This window comes from Pongo abelii, chromosome 13 (assembly GCF_028885655.2).
Source record: "Pongo abelii isolate AG06213 chromosome 13, NHGRI_mPonAbe1-v2.0_pri, whole genome shotgun sequence".
Taxonomy (NCBI): Eukaryota; Metazoa; Chordata; class Mammalia; order Primates; family Hominidae; genus Pongo; species Pongo abelii.
In genome coordinates, this window is record NC_071998.2 from 4784840 (window position 1) to 4789839 (window position 5000).

The 5000-nt window shown below is 58.2% G+C and overlaps 1 long non-coding RNA gene across 3 annotated transcripts in view; it reads left to right on the forward strand.

The window, feature by feature from the left end:
* Positions 1-2221, forward strand: part of LOC134759761 (uncharacterized) — a 1053164-nt gene extending 1050943 nt beyond the window's left edge. For 2 of the 3 annotated variants that reach the window (XR_010136484.1, XR_010136482.1), the window contains 3 exons: positions 936-1112; positions 1474-1570; positions 1727-2221. This is a non-coding gene — a long non-coding RNA (uncharacterized LOC134759761). The remainder of the gene's footprint in view (positions 1-935; positions 1113-1473; positions 1571-1726) is intronic. The other variant, XR_010136483.1, reaches the window with a different exon arrangement.
* Positions 2222-5000: the final 2779 nt, after the last annotated feature.

Sequence of the window (5000 nt, forward strand, 5' to 3'; positions counted from 1 at the left end):
TTGGTCGTGTGGGGGTGGGGGGGTGGGTGGTTTTCCTCGCCGCCCCCCGCCGCCCCCATTCTTTCCTTCTTCCTTCTTTCTGGAGACGGAATCTCGCTCTGTCGCCCAGGCTGGAGCTGGAGCGCGTTGGTGCCTCCTCGGCTCGCCGCCGCCGCTGCCTCCAGGGCTCTCAAGCGAACAGCAGTTTTTGTATTTTGAGCGAAGACGGAATTTCACCATATTGGCCGGGCTGGTCTCGAACTCCTGACCTAGCGATTCCCCCCACCCCCTCCCCCCGCCTCGGCCTCCCAAAGCGTGCCGGGAGTACGGGCGTCGGCCACCGCGCCCGACCGATTCCTTCTGGTTTTCAATCTTCTTTTCTCCACGCTGCTGTGTGTGAACATACATATATCTATCTAGATAGATAGATACGTAGATATGGACACACGGACACGTACCTACACCGACGAAAATATCTAGTGATAAAACTAGACATTTCCATCATTCATACATGTGTATAGGATAGATGCTAATTTTAATGGATGAACGTGTATGACGTAAAAACCCATGTCATTTACATATACCTGTATATGTATATCCTTCGTTTATTATGGATTAACAATGTTCGTGTATTTATTTCCTTTTCTTTTGGGGCCTGCCTGATCTTCTCACTCTGGGCTCTGGTGACCTCAGGCTCCCAAGTAGCTGGGATGGGACTACAGGGATCTCTTAAGCCCGGGAGGCAGAGGCGAACGTGGGCTGTGATCGCGCGCCTCCACTCCGGCTGGGCTGGGCTGGGCTGGGCTGGGCTGGGCTGGGCTGGGCTGGGCTGGGCTGGGCTGGGCTGGGCTGGGCTGGGCTGGAGAGAAAACGGTGGATTGTCATCTTCATTACCTTACCTTTTAGCTTTATTCGTACCCTCTTATTTGCTTCTTTATTCTCATGGGTTATTCTAGGTCATTGTCATGTTCATCGTTTGCTTGCTTGTTTCATTGGTTTCCTTCCTTCCCTGCCTCTGTCGCCCGGGATCACCCCAGCCTCAACGCTTTCGACCGACCGACCGAGTGGCCGTCCTGCGTCTCATCCCTCCCGTCCCCGTTTCCTGGGACTATGGGCGTGCACCACCACACCGGGTGACTTTTATGTTCTTTCTCATATCTCATGTTTTCCGTAGGTAGGTAGGCAGGTATCTGTGTATGTGTGTATGTGAGTGAGATGGGGTCCGGCGTTCTGTCGTGTGGCCCGGGCTGGTCTCGGACTCCTGTTCTCGAGCGATCCGCCTGCCTGCCTCGGCCGCCCGCGCTGCTGCTGTGACAGGCGTGAGACGCTGCACCCGGCTCATTCTATAGTTGCCTGCCTGCCTGCCTGCCTGCCTGCCTGCCTGCCTGCCTGCCTGTCAATCGTCTTCTTTTTAGTACGGGTGTGCTCTCGCTTTGTTGTCCATGCTCTGGGCACACGTGATCGCTTTTTAAACTATGATTATTATTATTGCAGGTGTCGTCTCACACGTCGAGGTGATCTCAAACGTCTACGCTCCGGCCGTCCTTCCACGTCGGCCTCCCACAGTGCTGGGATGACACGCGTGGGCACGGTACGCTCTGGTCGTATTTCTCGTGGGTCGGTTCTTTCCGTTTTATGCACGCGGAATGCGAACAGATAAAATTTTGAGACGCGTCTCACCGATCTCCCCTCCCCCATCCCCCTCCCCCCTCCCCCCTCCCCCTCCCCCCTCCCCCTCCCCCTCCAGACGGAGTTTCACTCTTGTCGCCCAGGGTGGACTACGATGGCGTGATCTCGGCTCGCTGCGACCTCCGCCTCCCGGGTTCGAGTGATCCTCCTGCCTTGGCCTTCCCGAGGAGCTGGAATGACGGTGAAGCGCCGTCGTGCCCGGCTGACTTTTATATTTTTAGTACAGATGGGGTTTCTCTGTCTTGGTCAGCCTGGTCTTGAGCTTCCGAACGTTGGACGATTTTAACTTTCTTGGTGGTTGCTTTTCTCTTTCTTTTTCTTTTCTTTTCTTTCCTTCTCCTCCCCCCACCCACTCCCCCTGTCCTCCTCGTCCTCCTCCTCCTCCTTTTTCATCTCTTTCAGCTGGGCTCTCCTACTTGTGTTGCTCAGTTGCTCACGCTGGTCTCCAACTCCTGCCCTTGATGCTTCTCCCGTCACACCCACCGTCTGGTTGTTGAGATGAGCACCTCTTGTAAAATGGAAAAGATGAAAAAAATAAAGACGGAGGTGAAAAGCACGGAGTGAACCTGTCTCTTGCCGTCTCCCGGGGTGTCCCTTGGACCCCGAGAGACGGAGGGAGCTTGGCTGAGTGGGTTTTCGTGGCTGAATCCTCCCGAGGGCCTCCTTCCCTCTCCCCCTTGTCCCCGCTTCTCCCCCGGCCGAGGCTCCCGCCGCCGCCGTGGCATTTTCCGTAGGAGAGCTGTGGGAGAGGACCGACGCGGCTTCCGGATCTAGATCCCGCCGGACCTCTCTGGCTCGGCGTCCCCCGCCGGCTACCCGCCGCCTTCCGGGGAGCTCTGAGGCGGATGCCCCCCGCCCCCGTCACGTCCCGCTACCCTCCCCCGGCTGGCCTTTGCTGGGAGACCCCGGGGGAACCGCGTGGACGCTGCTTTCCGACCCTCCGGTGAACACTTCCGCCGGATGCCCCGGGTGGGCCGGATGGGATGAGACTGGACCGCTCCGGACCGTGCTGTTCTTGGGGGTGGGTTGTCGTACAGGGTGGACCGGCGGCCCCGGCGTTGGAAAGGGTGCGCGGGGGTGGAGCTGTCACGTGGGATGCCCTCCTTCCCCTCGGCCTGCCTTCGGCTTCCTCGGGCGTGAAGACGACTTCCCGTCACGACCACTTTTCTCCCCTTTCTCCACCACACGGATGAGACGCATGAGAGGGAGAAACAGCTCCATAGATACTGATGACCTTCATTTGTGGAATCCTCAGTCACCTACACACAGACAGGTGACTACACGGGGACCCAAATCGGACACCGTTTCCGGGTCCTCATGGTGGGATTCGTCGGTCTCTCTCTCTCTCTCTCTCTGTCACACACACACACACACACACACACGATTTCCGTATCTAGTTCACAAAGCACACTCACTTACCCTTTCCCCGGTACGCAGGCTGAGTGAAACCCACCCCGCCCTCCACCCGTCGGCTGACGAAACCCCTTCTCTATGATATATGAACGAGACGGTCTGGGCCGGGCACGGTAGCTCACGCCTGTCACTCCGGCACTTTGGGAGGCCGAGGCGGCTGGATCGCTTCAGGCCGGGAGTTCCAGACCGACCGCGCTGGCCGACGCGGCGAAACCCCGTCTCTCTGAAAAACAGAACGGTGAGCCGGGCCTGGTGGCCTGGGCTTGGGATCACGACTGCTCGGGAGACTGGGGCGGGCGAGTGGCTCCGACCGGGGAGGCCGAGGTTGCGATGAGCTGAGATCGTGCCACGGCGATCCGGCCTGGATGACGGAGCGAGACCCTGTCTCGATAGAATCGTAATGTTATTAGAAGGTGACTTGTGCCTGGTGATGGCCGCCTGTCGTCGCGGCTGAGAGGCTGCGATGAGGAGAAGATCGCTTGAGGCCCCGCGGGTCGAGGCTTCGGTCGGTCGGCCGTGACCCGCTGTATCCTGGGCGGTCACCGGTCGAGGACATAGGCCCCCTCCCCGTTTTCCTTTCTTTTCTTCCCTTCTCTTTTCTTCTTTTTTCTTCTCTTTTCTTCTTTCTTTCTTTCTTCTTTTTCCTTTCCTTCTTCCCCTCTTTCTTTCATGCCTTACTGCCTTCCTGCCTTTCTTCTTTCCTCCCTTACTCCCTTCCTCCCTTCCTTCTTTCCTCCCGCCTCGGCCTCCCAAAGTGCTGGGATGACTGCTGTGAGGCACCGTGCGTGCTTGGCCTAAAGAGACACCCTTTGAGAGTGAGACACGGGGAGCGCCTCCCGGTGATCTGATGGACTGATTGATTTAGAGACGGCATCTCACTCTGTCACCCCGGCAGTGGTGCCGTCGTAGCTCACTCACTGCAGCGTGGACGTTCCTGCACTCGAGCGATCCTTCCGCCTCAGCCTCCAGAGTACGGTACCCGGGACCACGGGCACGCGCCACTGTCCCCGGACCGTTTTTTTTTCCCCCCCCCCACCCCGAGACAGAGTTTCGCTCTGGTTGCCTAGACTGCGGTGCGGTGGCGCGATCTTGGCTCGCCGCAACCTCTGCCTCCCGGGTTCGAGCGAGTCTCCTGCGTCGGCCTCCCGAGTAGCTGGGATGGCGGGCGGGCGCCGCCACGTCTGGCTGATGTGGTATTTTTAGTGGAGGCGGGGCTTCTCCGTGTGGCTCGGGCTGGACTCGAACTCCCGACCTCGGGTGATCGATCCGCCCTTCCCGGCCTCCCGAAGTGCTGGGATGACGGGCGTGAGCCACCGCGCCCGGCCTTCATTTTTCAATGTTTTTCCACGGACGGGGTCTCCTCGTTTTGTTGCCACCCTCCTGACCCGGCGTCTCAGAGTGCTGGCGTGACGGGCGTGAGCCACTGCGCCTGGACTCCGGGGAGTGATTCACGACCACGACCGCTGGACTGATTCTTTCTTTCTTCTTTCTTTCTTTCTTTCTTTCTTTCTTTCTTTCTTTCTTTCTTTCTTTCTTTCTTTCTTCTTTCTTTCTTTCTTATTTATGGATGGATGAATTCTTTTAGTATTGATTTGTGTATTTCTTTTCAGACGGAGTCTCGCTCTGGGCGAGGAGAGGCGAGGCGCATCGCTTTGGAAGCCGCGGCACCGCCTTCTGAAGCCCCATTCATATGCACAGAGCCCTATTCCCTTCCTGGAGTTGGAGCTGATGCCTTCCATAGCCTTGGGCTTCTCTCCATTTAGAAGCTTTGACAGGCGCAACCCCACCCAGAGGCTGGCTGCGGCTGAGGATTCCTGGGTGTGCTGGGGCTGGAAAGTGGGTCCCCTATTTTGGATACCTCGGCCGAGACATCCCCGGGCCCCCATCGCTTGCTCACCCTTTGAGATCCCCAGCCTCCG